Genomic DNA, 16279 nt, shown 5'->3' on the forward strand with positions numbered 1-16279 from the left:
AATATGGTATTCAAAATTCTTCTAATTTTTCTGGGTGTGTCAGCATGTATGAGGTTTCTATCATGTTGGCTTCCCTATTTATTAGAATGAGATTAATGGGTGGATCAGCATGTATGAGGCTGGCAAGTTGGTGATGGTTTTGAATGCAGAGAAGAAAAGGTGTTTGATGAAATAGCTAAGAGACAAGGCGAGGATGCTGCAGGAAACCTCTTCGTTCGAATGACCCCTGTTTTTCATAACATGGTTGTATGCTCTTAGTTTTGCTTAACTATAGGTGCATTCTGGATTGGATGGGATCTGGGAGGAGGATTAGGTAAAATTATAGGGATGATGCTCTATTCCAAGCACCATGCGAACCGTTGTGACAAGTATCCTCAAATTTTGATCTCACAGCTACACTTCATTAATCATGCATTGCATGTTACTTGTCTACTACAAGTGATGCAAAATTAGGAAGCTACTGCTACATGTGAAAGTGTTTTTGATATGTCAAGTGGTCGCAGGCCTGGGTTGGTTCCAGTCAGGTATCTCGGCCTGACATTCAGCCTTCAACTTGTTTACTTCTTCAAAGAGTTGTAGGACAAAGGGGTCCCGAGTGGAGCCATGTACCGTTGGAATTTTCTTTCGTAAGTCTCCATCGCCTCTTGGAAGTAGGAAAGTTTGAGCAAGGGCGTGTGGTTTTTTCTTGGACTCGCCATACTGACTTCTAGGACGAGTCTGTCAGAATACCTCAGAGTCCCCCGTACCTTCATGTTCCTCTAGGACCTGTTGTTCCTTCCCTAGATTGGCAGTGAGCCTGGGTCGTGGGAGGGGACCGAGTCTTTCAGAAACCATTAGGTCATTAATCTTCGAGCATATGTGGAGGGGATTCTCTCGACGTTGCTTTAGGAAGTCTTGACAGTCACAATAAACGGCTTTCGATTCTTCCAACCTTTCTGCAATGAGGTGTCTTCCTCCACTTCTCCTACTTCGGGTCGAAGCATCTGGGTTGAGAGAAGTCTCATGTTGATCAATGTTTTGATGATTAGCTCGCTCTTCATCAGGGATACCCATGTCAAAGGGAGGTGACCCTCCGTGTTGGGAGGTACCCAGATGATGGTTGATGTCCACAGGGCCAACGAGATCGCGTGTTTGAGTACGCCTAGTTTCGTGGAGTGTCTCAAAGAGCTTCTCATACTGCTCTTGGATGACCTCATTTTCCATTGCTATCTTGCTGTTCTGAGCTTCTAGCTCATCGACTTTAGCTTGAAAAGCAACCCTTTTTCCTTCCTTCTTTCGTTGCTTGGCACTAGGTGCAAGAGGGATGTCATTCTGTGTGCTACGGCTTCCTTCACTCCCCATGTTGGAGAGGGATGCCTGGTCAAAAGATGGTGTATGAATGGAGGAAACCAGCTTGGTAAAGTTGAAGAGAGTAGGAATAAGTGTCGTTTCCACAGACGGCGGCAAATGTTGATGCACAAAACTGGAGGTCTTGGTACAACGTAAATCCGACCATGAATCTGTAAGAAACTAAAGAATACAAGATGTATCGTGGTTCACCCCAATGTTTAGGCTACGTCCACACTGATTGTATTTCTCTGACTGTATGTATAGATTACAAGGATGAGGGGGAGTCCCCTAGAGAAAGAGAGTGTTGTTGTGTTTGTGAGGGTATTGCTCTCTGTTGGGTTCCCAAAGTCTGATTTGTGAGGGCGGAGGAGTCCCCTTTTATAGAATAATGGGCTCCTACTTTTACATAATCATATGGGCTGGGTAATGAGGCACAATGTAACAAAGTCTGAGGCCCAATATGTGTGGTACCAATAGTAGTCCCCCAGAGAAAGAACCAATCACCTCGCCGCGAGCATCACTCCTAACCCATTATTCATGTACTGAGGAGCGAACCCTTATTTTATAAAAGGGACTCCCTCACCATCATTAGAGAGCATCAACTCTAGCCCATCATTCATGTATTGAGGAGCGAGCCCTTATTCTATAAAATGGACTCCCTCACCCTCAACGCTCCAAGCCAAGCCAACCAAGGCAACATAAGCCACGAGCCGAACAGTCTTGCAACATGTGCTACTTCTAGTTAAGCATCATTTCAAATTGAGCACCGCCTCATATCGAACATTAGTTCAAGACAACATCTAGTTACTTCAGCCCACACATGGACTGAATTTCAAGTTTCCAACCAAAAGACTCTCTTGACTGAAGACTTGGGGGACTACTGTTTATACCATATTTAGGGCCTCGTATTTAGATCTCGTACAAATACTCGGGGGACTTAAATGTAATTATGTGGTAAAGGAAATGGCAAATGTGTAATAAGTGAGGAGTCATTATTCTGTAAAAAGACCCCTTACCCTCACAATTGGGGAAGGCCAATTCCTAAGGCTCCTCACCCCCTCTCAAAGCTCTCACTCTCAGAGCTCTCTCTCTCCTTCAGATAAATACATAATCAGTGTGGACGTAGCCCAAACATTGGGGTGAACCACAATACATCTTGTATTCTTTACTTTCTTGCAGATTCACGGTCGGATTTACTTTGACCAAGACCTCCATTTTTGTGCATCAACAAACACAAGGTCGAATAATTACCACTTGTTGTGTACTACACAATCTTAGAGTTGATATGTCCATAGAACCTAGGGAGAATTTTCCAATAACGGAAGATGGAGAAAATACTGAAGAAGGAGAAAATATTAGTACTGTTGGAGTATCTAACCATTGGACTGTAAAGAAGACACCATAGCTCAGGAAATGTATAATTAGTGGAGAGCAATTAGGAACCAACAACAGAACTAGCTATATGTGTTAATGTTAACATTTTATTTTAGTTTTCCTTTTTACTATGTTGATCTTGATATTATGCAAATTGATTGAATTACAAATCTTTGAAATTAATTCCCTGTATCATGCACTATGAAGTTGAATTTAATTGGAAATCATTTGAATTTCATTTTTTATTGTGGTTTAGTACTTTCAAATATTTGTTATTTAGGTGTGTATAGTTATAGTAATCTGAATGCTACACAAGAGTTGAAAGGAAAGAGGCATAAATGTGAGGCATTTGAAGACGCATTGATATTCGTTCTTGAGGATTGCTAAGGGTGACATAGGTGCTTTCAAACAAGGTACTTTGATTGAAATTGCAAAAGTTGTCAGTGTTTTATGTCTTAATGCGAATATAAAGGCAAGTCCACATATTGACCCAAAGTTGAAGAAATGGGGGAAAACAAAATATAGTTTAGTCCATGACATGATGAACACAAGTAAATTTGCATGGAATGATGTCAAAAAGCACATTGAAGTTGACAGTAATGAAGCATGGCAAACTTATGTGTAGGTTAAAATCCTATTTTATTTACCAATTAGTTATATTCTTGTAGTTATATTTTGGCACATTTTAAATTTAGTATTGGTATGTTGATTTAATCTTAGAAACATAAAGATGCTAAGGGATAGAGAAGCAATCCATCTCCACTTTATGATAGATTTTCATACATATATATATATATATATATATATATTGATGCACAAAACCAGAAGGGTCTTGGAATAACGTAAATCCGACCGTGAATCTGCATGAAAGTAAATAACACAAGATGTATCGTGGTTCACCCCAATGTTTGGGCTACGTCCACACTGATATTTGTATTTCTCTGTTTGTGATGGAGAAAGATGGAGAGAGCTTCTGAGGGTGAGAGAGCTCTTTCGTGGCCTAAGAAATTGGCCTCCCCTAATGAAGAGAGTGAGGAGTCCTTTTATAGAATAAGGGCTCATCACTTATTACATATTTGCCCCTTCCTTTATTACATAATTACACTTAAGTCCCCCGAGTATTTATACGAGATCTAAATACGAATGCCCTAAGTATGGTATAAACAGTAGTCCCCCAAGTCTTCAGTTCAGAGAGTCTTTTGGCTGGAGACTTGAAATTCAGTCCATGTGTGGGCCAAAGTAACTAGATGTCGTCTAGAACTGATACTCGATATGAGGCGATGCCCAATCTGAAATGATGCTCAACTAGAAGTAGCACATATTGCAAGGCTGCTCTGCTTGTGGCTTATGTTACCTTGGTTGGCTCGGCTTGTGGCGTTTGAAGGTGAGGGAGTCCCTTTTATAGAATAAGGGCTCGCTCCTGAATACATAAGTGATAGGCTAAGAGTTGATGCTCGCAGCGCAGAGGTTGCCCAGTAGGCGGCGATGCTCTCTAATGATGGTGAGGGAGTCTTTTTTATAGAATAAGGGCTCGCTCCTCACTACATGAATAATAGGTTAGAGTTGATGCTCTCTAATGATGGTGAGGGAGTCCTTTTTATAGAATAAGGGTTCGCTCCTCAATACATGAATAATAGGCTAGAGTTGATGATAAAATAAGGGCTCGCTCATTACTACATGAATAATGGGCTAGAGTTGATGCACTCTAATGATGGTGAGGGAGTCCCTTTTATAAAATAAGGGCTCACTCTTTAATACATAAATAATGGGCTAGAGTCCCCCAAGTATTTTTCATGATGCCCAGTTGAGGCCCAATATATGGTACATAATGTAGTCCCCCTAGTCTTCGGTCAATAGAGTCTGTTGGCTGGAGATTTCAAATTGAATCAATGTATGGGCCGAAGTGTCGGTTGTTCTGATGTGGTATTTGTATACCCTGCACTGAAGCTTTATAGGTGAAGCTTTGCAAGTGAAGCTTTGAAGCTGGAGCTCTAAAAATGAAACTTTTGAAGCTAAAGCTTTTGTAAATGAAGCTTTTGAAGCTGGAGCTCTGTAAATGAAGCTTTTGAAGCTAGAGCTTTTGTAAATGAAACTTTTGAAGCTGGAGCTCTGTAAATGAAGCTTTTGAAGCCAGAGCTCTGTAAATGAAGCTTTTGAAGCTGATTGACATGAGTGATGCTCATGAATGTTTATATTGATTGACATGAGTGATGCTCATGGATGTTAACATGAGTGATGCTCATGAATGTTGACATGAGTGATGCTCATGAATGTTGACATGAATGATGGTCATGAATGTTTATGTATGATTGATATGAGTGATGCTCATGAATGTTTATTTATGAATGACATGAGTGATGCTCATGTATAATTTTGAAGTACTGGACGTACTTTTGATCACCTAGTGGGTGATAATAGCGGCAGATTGCTGAATAATTTTGGAGTACTGGGCGTACTTTTGGTCACCTGGTTGGTGATAATAATGGCATGCTGCCAAATAATTTTTTGGAGTACTGGGCGTACTTGTGATCACCTGGTTGGTGGTAATAGCAGCAGGCTGCCGAATAATTTTAGGAGTATTAGGCGTACTTTTGATCACCTGGTTGGTGATAATAAAGGGTCTGGCTCTTTTGGGCATATAGGCCTTCGCCCTCCACATAACATTCCAACCCATTATTTTGGGCTTGCTGTTTTTTTTTTTTCAATTACCCTCTGATGGGGTTTATACAGATGTCTCCGAAAAATAAGAAAAATAAATTACATCATTCAAAGATAAGAAAAGTAAATCATATCATTCTGGTAGGGTGTTTATTCCTTGCTTTTGCAATGTGGGTGTTTATTTCTTGTTTTTGTTTTTCTGCTTTACTTTTGCTTTTCCCATTCCATTTCATTATTTGTTCTCTTTTGGCAGATGGCAGACAACGCCAAAGCGGAATAATAATGGAATTGTTGTAAGACAGCTTATCTTCTGCCTGGTTTTCCACTGCGTCTCTCTCTTTTGCTTTTGTGCCGCAGCTTACTTGATTGCTTTTGTTTTTCTGCTTTCTGTTTTTTATCATTCCAGATCTGCGAAAGTGCAACCAACGGCGGAATCCCTCCTCTTAAAGAACTCCCCTATCGTCCCCAGCGCCTTCCTACTCCTACCCATTTCTTTCTCGATTGATTACTCTTTCTTGTTGTTGAGATTCCCTTCCTTCAAAGTTCATCAACTTGATTGACCTAGACCTGCACGACTCTACCTGAATGGCTTCAACTCACAAACCCAGAAATCTGTTGGGTCCACTGAATCTTAAATAAGCCAAGTTTATAACACTTGGCTCAGCCTTGGAGAATGGAAATCGATATCGAAAGAGAGACAGAGAAAGCAGAAACAGCTTATGAAAACAAAAATCAGGATAAAGAGACAAATAAGGCACTGCCTGCTGACTGAGCACCGCCTGTTGACTGGGCGCCAGTATGTGAAGAGACAGATAAGGGGCGAGAAAGATCAGGTGGGTGTATATTTGTAACATGAGTGCAGATGTCAGGGCCACGGGGCAGGAAGTCGCGGTCAACAAGGGCTTTGAGGACGCTCGATTTTCCGCTGCTTTGGCTTCCCACGACCGCCACTTGAGGCAGCGAAATCTGCGGCATATTTGGAGCAGTCACCAAGGGGTGGACCCAACAGATGGAGCAGTGACTTGACTGGTAGTTAACTGGAGGGAGCGAGGTCGGGATCATGAGCAGTGCCCAAGACTTTCCCTCCTACTCTCCCTACTCGCACTCCAAACCCCTCATCCAGATGGGAAAATGGGGTTGGTGTCAGAACCCAGTTGAGATTTTTCAGAAATCAGAAGGAAAATCAAATTCTGTGGGTGACTTTGGAAGTAAAACATCAACCCATTTTCGTGGAAATAGTCAATGACAGAGATGAGTAAAGGGAAATAATCACCGGAAAATGACCAGTGTTGATTCTCTCTCTAACTACAATCTAGAGAGAGAGCAGGTTAGGGAGTGTAGCCATGGCCCAAGAGGATCGGAGCTCTAGAGATAGAAAGTAGAGAGAGATAATGGAGACGGAGTCGTGGAAGAGGATCGGAACCGGAGCTCAACAACCGGAGTTCGATGGAGATCAGAGACGGAGTAACAGATTTACTTGACGAAGCTCACAGAGGCGCTTCATCAGGTGTGACAGACCGAGTTCTGGTGACGGTGGCGAAGGGGACGACTCTGTGGAGCAGGGCGATCCCGCTGTGCAGAAAAAACTCCGGTTCTGAGCCAGTTGGTTCCCTGCTGCCGGAAGACGTCATCGTTGAGAATCTGGGTTAGAAGCCTTTTCTAGGGGAAAGATGGTCATTAGCTTTCTTGAGTTTCTCTTCTTCAGATGAGGGATGGATCATTAGCTTTGTGAATCTTACTTAAAAAGCCTTTTTCCATACTGAATTTGAACCCATTCAAGTTTCTCAACGGGCCTGGCCAAAAGGCAGGCAACGTGCCAAGGACTCAGGCTTGGCCCAGAGGCATGCAGCGTGCCAGGGAGTCACGCAGGTCTTGCAGGTGAGCTTTTCGGCATCGGGCGGAGTCACCTTGCAGAGCATGGTATAGGTTTTGCAGTGACTGTGCAGGTGTTTGGTTCTTCAGTTTCTGCAGATTCACGGTGGAGGTGAAAAATTGAAAAAGAACCGACATAGCTTTTGGTGTCGATTCCCACAGACGGCGCCAAATGTTGATGCACAAAACCGGAGGGATCTTGGAACGTAAATCTGACCGTGAATCTACATGACAGTAAATAACACAAGATGTATCGTGGTTCACCCTAATGTTTGGGCTACGTCCACATTGATATTTGTATTTCTATGTTTGTGAGGGAGAGAGATGGAGAGAGCTTCTGAGGGTGAAAGAGCCATTCCATGGCCTAAGAAATTGGCCTCCCCAATGAGGAGAGTGAGGAGTCCTTTTATAGAATAAAGGCTCCTCAGTTATTACATATTTGCCCCTTTCTTTATTACATAATTACACTTTAAGTCTCCCGAGTATTTATACGAGATCTAAATACGGAAGCCTTAAGTATGGTATAAACAATATAGATATATATATATATATATGGAAAGGATCGTGGTAGGGGTAATGTAACCGAATCCCTGCTAAAATGATGGAGGAGCAAAGCCATAATGTGGTTGATGCAAGTGATATTGGAGCTCAAAATGTTTCTTTAGTACACCAGCAAAGCTAACAAAGCCACCAATTAGCAAGTAGTCAAAGAAGGAGGAAAATAACTACGAGAAGTTCAAGTGATGGAACCGAGGTAATTATCAATGGACTGAAAGATCTTTATGTTGAAAGTGGAAAAGTGATGCAAATGCTAACATAAGCTATAATTCTAGGTGCAGATCACAGTGACATATCTAAAGAACTTAAAGCAATAGGTCTTTCTCATGTGGATCAAATTAATCAATTGAGTCTTATTTTAGAAAAAACACAAAATGTGGGAGTGTTCAAGTAATTAGATGTCAAACTTAAAAAACTGTTCGACCAAAAGCTTCTAAGCGACAAAGCATGTGGATGATTATTATGGGACCATGATTTTTTCCAAGGCCAAAGTGAGGTGGATTGGAATGCACTTACCTTAAAAATCCGGTCATGAACTTAACAACCTCCATTGCAAAGCGGATTAAATGGATCAACGATGCCACCATCATCCTATTCCGGAATCAGCGAGCGAAGTTCGACGACTTCCCTGAGATAGACCATGTTTGTTCCTCAAGATTCGAGGATGTAATCCATCAAGGAATCAACAGGTTTCCTATAATCTTGAGTCCTTACCATTTAAGAGTTGGTGTGCATCACAAATAATCACACTCTTAAGAGGATGCAATATCAACTTCCTAGATATTCTCTAGGATTATCCCAGTTTATAAGGATTCTACTATTCTAAAAAGACTTCTCCTCGACTGGTACAAATACACCGTTCTAGGCTTCACCTCTAGTAACACAATCTCTACATACTTATTCTCTTGCTCACTGATTGAGTTTTAATATTACTTACTAACTTGACCGTCAAAGAAGATTTGCCCGGCATGCCCCAACCTTTGGCTTGCTTACATCTGTTTGTTCTTTTACATGTAAACGGATTTTAGCATCTACATCTTCTAGGGCAGTGTGCAAATTTGGTTCCAAAAATTATATTATGTGGTGTCTTTTGATATGGATTGTATTTTGTTAATTGTTCAACATTAGGTCATGGCTTCCAACCTAGCCTTGCACTATGAAATATTTTGGCTAATGTTAACTATCTTTTCGTGAATCATGGGGATCGACTTTTGAATAATAATATTGTAGCTAGCTATTGCAAGTATGTTGCAGATGTAATGTAGCTAGTGTATATTGTAGCTATTGTATGTATGTTGCAGAATATTGTGTTATTTGTTATTATCCTACTCTTGAATCATGGATTTTTTTCGTTGGCAAGAAATTTGATTTTTACTTTTGATTGAGTCTCATTCTCATCCAATAATATTAAGTTTGGTATCTTTAATAGAAAAGAAATTAAAACAGAACAATAATTTAGTCCTTGTCCGGGCAACCACCATAATAAGGGCAATACTATTTTCATTATCATTCTTCTTAGTCCGACATTGCACCAAACATTTAACTAAGTCAATCTAGCCTAGTCTATTCTAAGCCAATCTAACATAATCCATGAAGTTAGTTCGATCTGAGATAGTCCGGTGCAACAAACACGCATTTAGGAATTTTCATTGTTGCTCCATCTTTCCTCTTTCTAAAATTCTAGATATATACAATCCATAACCACTGACATCTTCTTCTAGCTTGGAGCCGGTGCAACCGCTGTCTCTCTCCTCCTAACCTTCCTCCTTCCTCCTTACTCTTCTCGTAGATTGTTGCATATATATTTTTCGTTTTATATTTGTGTCAATAAGTGTCTTCTTGCGGAGGTTCTTTGTAAGTCACTCCTAGTGAAAATTTCAATTTTGTGCTCGTGTGTTATGAGCTCTTTTTGGGACCACTTTCGTGTTTCTAGTAGCTTTACTAACGGTGTTGTGCACTAAATTCATGTAGTATGGATGCTAGTTAGTCTGTTATCAATTCGTATTTAGAGTTGGTGATGTTCATTCTCAAAGAGTATCATCATGTTCATTATATTGTGCGTAGAATTTCTCAAATGTCAATTGGCGAAGCGTTTGGCTTTTTATCAGGAATTAAGTCCTTTGCTTTGGAGGGTCATCTTAATCTTATGTGTTTGGGTATGAAATATCACCTTTGACTCTTCCATGGATGGAGGCACTACTACAAAAGAGGATATTACTGGCTTTTTAAAACCGACAAGAAACACATGTTAACGTCGGATATTTGGTAAAAAACCGACATTAAATAATGCAATGTCGGTTTTAGTAACCGATACCAATACTACCGTCACAAATGGCCAATGACGTCGTTTATTCCCCTTAATCCGCCACCAAGAAGTAAAGTAATATAAAATAAAAATAAACAATAGCGTCGCTTAAAAGCGACATAAGAGCAACATTAATAGTTGACATGATGGCTCTCAAAACCGACGTTAAGTAAAAATAAAAAATTAAAAAATCACACCTACTGTCGATCTAAACCGACAACATCTACATTAACAATTGGCATGATGGCGCTCAAAACCGACGTTAACTAAAAATAAAAAATAAAAAAATAAAAAACTTCTTTATTTTTTAATGAATATTAATTACAAAAATTTATATCAAAATAATTTCACATAACATACAAAAACTCATAACAAACATTTTATATTTCACATAATATATAAAAACTCATTCGTCATAACAATGAAGAAATCCGACATTACAAATATACGACATACAAAAAAAAGAAATATAAACTATCGTCTCCACATAAACTCGGGTCCTGAGCTCATCACTATCTTCTTGTCTAGACTCAATCATACTTTGAATACATTCCTCCACAGTTGCCTTGCAATAAAAAATTTTAAAATAAGAATTCAACTATATATAATAAAATTTAATAACAATGATATAAACATTGACATATTATACTCTCTTCAAGTAACAAAATATTTATACCTTTGTTTGCCAAAAAAAAAAAAATTGTACCTTTATTCTATTCCAGAAAGCTTCCCTGAGATCTTCTCGATCATACGCCAATCTCTCACCAACGGAATATTTCTATAATCCCTAACCTCTGTCGCTACATGTTTTGAAAAAGCGCTAGAATTTTAACTAATTCATTTTCCAGACGCATCAAAGGAACAAAGTTGTTCCTTCCAGTTGAGTATTGAGAGTCCCCGTCCCCGTTGAGTTGTTCCTTATAAACAAAGAAAAAAACAATTAAAAACCAAAAACTGAAACTAAAAACCAAACACTGAAAAACTGAAACTAAAAAACCAAAAACTAAAACTAAAAAACAATAATAAAATAAAAAATCATAAAATGAAACTAAAAACCAAAAAACAATTATCAATTTGGGCATCATAATATTTAGACTACAAAACCAAAACTGAAACTAAGAACCATAATAAAATAAAAAAGTACCACGTTTCCAAAAAAAAATTTAAAATGGACAACCTTCGACTTCTTCATCTTCGAATTGGAGCTCAGCATGTTCATCCTCAAAATGATCCATAGCAAAACAATCTTCAAGAAGTAATAAACTAAAAACTAAGAAGGGAGGAAATGGAGGTTGAAACTGAAACTCAAATGAATGCACGGCGAAATGGGGGAATAAGAGGTTTAAATATATGCAGAATTAGCGTCGGTTGAAACCAACATTAAGGACCCTCAAGTCGCATTAAAAACCCATGGTGTCGTAATAAGTGAGAGTTGGTGTCAGTTTAAACCGCCACCAACTTCTGGCATTCATTATCCACCACTTTCTGACAAAATTTATTGAACAAAAACTGGCGTCGGTTTAGTTGCACTTGGTGTCGCGGTTTAAACCGACACCACCACTGACACGCATTAAATCAATCAACTACTTCTGACATAGTTTTTGGAAATTAATAAGGCGTCGCTTTAATAAACCTTGGTGTCGGTTAAAACCGACACCATGGTCTGACAAGCTTTAATGAGGTGGCCTTTGAGTCGGTTTAGTTTCACTTGGTGTCGGTTTAAACCAACACAACTACTAACAAGCGGGAAAGTTCCCGCCTAGTTTATTTTGAATATCTAGAGTGCAAAACAAATTAATTTAACATAATATATTCTTATATTACTAAATATTATAAGTTTATGTTATATTTAATATTGTTAATTTAACATAAATGCTTATAAATATTACTCATTTCCATTTTCTCATAACAATTCAAGTGACAAAATTAATTAATTCGAATAAATATACAAAAAGCTATCAAAGTTATCAAAACAACAACAAAAACAAATTAAAATAAGTTTGACGGTTGGATCGTTGAAATTAGTTTCGTAGAATGCCTATCCCATCAAAACGATAGATTAACTAACATTGAGTTTATTTATACTTTCATTACGTATAACATACGATTTATGGTATCCACTAGTGTAAATATTTTAAATTGAAGATCGAGTTCATTCATTGTATTCATATAAGGTCAAGGAGTGTAGTTGTAAAAAATCATCAAAATCAGAGTTAAAATAACCGTTAAATCGGGATTTTTCGTTTATAACCGTCGAAAAGTTTTGTTCCGTTACTTGATCTCTAAATGTTTGTCTTTTACGACTTCTGGCGTATGCGATCTCAAAGGATATACAAACAAGTTTGACGGTTGGATAGTTGAAATTAGTTTCGTAGAATGCGTATCCCATCAAAATGATAGATTCACTAACACTTAGAGTTTATTTATACATTCATTAAGTATAACATAAGATTTATTGGTATCCACTTGTGTAAATATTTGAAATTGAAGATCGAGTTAATTCATTGTATTCATATAGGGTCAAGGAGTGTAGCTGTAAAAAATCATCAAAATCCAAGTTAAAAAAACCGTTAATCGTGGATTTTCGTTGATAATCGTCGAAACGTTTTAATCCGTTACTTGATCTCTGAATGTTAGGTTTTTGTAATTTTTGACGTATGCCATCTCGAAGTATATACAAACACGTGTGACGGTAGGATCGTTGAAACTAGTTTCGTAGAATGCGTATCCCATCAAAACAATAGATTCACTAACACTTAAAGAGTTTATTCATACTTTCATTAAGTATAACATAAGATTTATTGGTATCCACTAGTGTAAATATTTGAAATTGAAGATCAAGTTAATCCATTATATTCATATAGGATCAAGGAATGTAGCTGTGAAAAATCATCAAAATCGAAGTTAAAATAACCGTTAAATCGGGATTTTTCGTTTATAACCGTCGAAAAGTTTTATCCCGTTACTTGATCTCTGAATGTTTGCTTTTTGTGATTTTTGGCGTATGTGATCTCAAAGCATATACAAACAAGTTTGACAGTTGGATAGTTTAAATTAGTTTCGCAGAATGCGTATCTCATCAAAACGATAGATTCACTAACACTTAGAGTTTATTTATACTTTCATTAAGTATAACATAAGATTTATTGGTATCCACTTGTTTAAATATTTGAAATTGAAGATTGAGTTAATTCATTGTATTCATATATGGTCAAGGAATGTAGCTGTAAAAAATCATCAAAATCGGAGTTAAAATAACCGTTAAATCATGATTTTTCGTTGATAACCGTCGAAAAGTTTTATCTCGTTACCTAATCTCTGAATGTTTATTTTTTGTAATTTTTGGCGTATGCGATCTTGAAGTATATACAAATATGTTTGACGGTTGTATCGTTGAAACTAGTTTCGTAGAATGCGTATCCCATCAAAACAATAGATTCACTAACACTTAAGAGTTTATTCATACTTTCATTAAGTATAACATAAGATTTATTGGTATCCACTAGTGTAAATATTTGAAATTGAAGATTGAGTTAATTCATTGTATTCATATATGGTCAAGGAGTGTAGCTGAAAAAAATCATCAAAATCGGAGTTAAAATAACTGTTAAATCATGATTTTTCGTTGATAACCGTAAAAAAGTTTTATCCTGTTACTTAATCTCTGAATGTTTGTTTTTCGTAATTTTTGGCGTATGCGATCTTGAAGTATATACAAATATGTTTGACGGTTGGATCGTTGAAACTAGTTTCATAGAATGCGTATCCCATCAAAACAATAGATTCACTAACACTTAAGAGTTTATTCATACTTTTATTAAGTATAACATAAGATTTATTGGTATCCACTTGTGTAAATATTTGAAATTGAAGATCGAGTTAATTCATTATATTCATATAGGGTCAAGGAGTGTAGCTGAAAAAAATCATCAAAATTGGAGTTAAAATAACCGTTAAATCGAGATTTTTCGTTTATAACCGTCGAAAAGGTTTGTCCCGTTACTTGATCTCTGAATTTTTTTTTTTTTGCAATTTTTTATTGATGCGATCTCAAAGCATATACAAACAAGTTTGACGGTTTGATCGTTGAAATTAGTTTCGTAGAATTCGTATCCCATCAAGTTCAATGGTGTGTGTGTATATATATATATATTTATTAAGTAGATTTAAATTTATTTATTTTGTATGTATAACAATTAAGAAATTGAAGGATATGCATATTTAAGCCGATCCAATGGCCACCAATTTTTAGTATTTAATTTAATATATATATATATATAATTATTATAATTTTTAGGGGTATAAAATTGTTAAATTAATATATATAATTATTATAGTATTTTTTTACTGTTATAAAATTATTAAAAGAGACACTGTTTTGTTTAAAGTGATACCAGTATTTAAAATTATTAAATTATATGTCGGTTATAAGCGACATTAAATGTTTACATCAGTTTAAAAGCGACGTAGACATTTTATGATGCTTATGAGCGACACTAAATCCGATGTCATGTTTAATTAGTGTCGCAACTCTCTTATGCGTCACTACATTATATTAAACCGACACCACCCACTGACACTATAAGTCCCTTTTGTAGTAGTGAGGGTATCTTAAGCCTTTATTGACCGTTGCATGCACGTGGGAATTCAGGTGTGCCTTGATCATTTAACGAGGGTAAACTCGTCTTTCTTGTCCAAAAATCCATGTGTCGCCTTTATGATTTTTGGGATTATTTTTGCCTCCACATATAGTATCTAAACATATATAAGTACGTAAAATGGATATACTGTTGTGACATATGTTCTTATCAATATTTGATTGTGTAAATCCTAAGTAGAGATAGAATAGGAATCCTTTAGAATCTAGAAGATCTTTCCTAATATACTTTGTATTACTTGGAGAGCAAGTTTCTCTCCTCATGCTTATTACTATTCTCCATATTTCTCTTTTCGCTTTGCCGCACCTCTCTATTAAATATAGGCCATAACACGTTATCAGCATGCTCTTCACGTTATGCTAAAGGGAATTTATTCATCTTCATTCAGGGGAGTATTACATTTCAATTATTTTTAATTGATTCAATTTTGATGTTATTGAATTCATATACTTTTATTGATTCAATTTATTTTTCTTCTTATGTTGAACGTGATACAAGCTTGAAGATGAAAGCTAAAATTGAAAAAAGAACTCCTACAAACCCATTCACAATATTCATCACACAGTCCAAGTTCTTCTAAAACAACGGTTTTTATCTCGATATTTTTTTAGCCCTGATTGCATGAACCTTCACCATAATGCATGACCCAACTTTACGTTTTATGAAATTTAGATTCTACAACAATTGTTTATGCATTATATCCATAATATTGCTATTATGTGAATTAAATATGTGTGAATAAAGAAAAAAAAAGAAAAAAAGGGATGTTGAAACCCTAGAACTCGACTAGGGCCTGGAAACATGGATATGGATATATAAATAAATATATATATATATATATATATATATATATATATGTTTCTGTTTGCGCCTAATCTATGGGAGCCCAGTGTTTGAGCACCAAGCTCGCACTGGCCTATGTCAAAATCATAGCTTGCAACCCACGACTGTGCGAAGCCTAGTTGAGCCACATAGCTCCTGGCCCCAGCAAGAACGACGTCATTTACTACGTCTTCTTCCTCTAGCCCTTTGCACCTTGACGAAATCGAGGACTGCGCCCGCAGCCGCACTTATCACCAAATCTTGGTGATTGCAGGACAATGGTGATGCCTGAAGTTGTCCACCACCGTCGATCTCAACGACGAAGAAACACTTCACCGAACTTTTTTAAAACACCCATTGTGATTCCTGGAGCCTTCCAAGCCGTTTCATTTTGTTTTTTAGATTCCACGGCAATGGCTTCAACCTCTGTGATCCATGCTCGCCGCCATCCCCTGTGACGTCGTTGGCCTTCATTGTTTCCCGACGAAACCCCTCGCACACCCCAACAACCTTGGGCCTGTATTGCTCTCGGCCCACACTCAACTTGGAGCCGTATTTTTGGCCTACAAATCAACAACCTTTGTTGCTTGAGTCTAGAAACTAAAGGCCCCAGTTTTGGGCTTTCAAACTGTTTTTTTTTTTTCTAGTTAGACATGAAGTCCAATTCGTGAAAAAATGTTTTTTCTTTTGGGCCTATTTACTT

General features: G+C 37.4%; 1 protein-coding gene and 2 long non-coding RNA genes across 3 annotated transcripts in view; 2 read left to right on the forward strand and 1 right to left on the reverse strand.

Annotated features, from left to right (window-relative positions):
• The window catches only part of LOC103425708 (protein SIEVE ELEMENT OCCLUSION B-like), a 68531-nt gene that overhangs the window by 23392 nt on the left and 28860 nt on the right, over window positions 1-16279 (forward strand). The gene's annotated exons all lie outside the window — the stretch shown is intronic.
• Window positions 5577-7709, forward strand: LOC139192854 (uncharacterized). Its single transcript, XR_011577337.1, has 2 exons — window positions 5577-5654; window positions 5768-7709. It is a non-coding gene; the product is annotated as an uncharacterized lncRNA (long non-coding RNA).
• LOC139192679 (uncharacterized) lies at window positions 10496-11023 on the reverse strand. Its single transcript, XR_011576940.1, has 2 exons — window positions 10803-11023; window positions 10496-10661 (listed from the first exon to the last, which is right to left on the reverse strand). It is a non-coding gene; the product is annotated as an uncharacterized lncRNA (long non-coding RNA).

Source organism: Malus domestica, chromosome 16 (genome assembly GCF_042453785.1).
Source record: "Malus domestica chromosome 16, GDT2T_hap1".
NCBI classification, from domain to species: domain Eukaryota; kingdom Viridiplantae; phylum Streptophyta; class Magnoliopsida; order Rosales; family Rosaceae; genus Malus; species Malus domestica.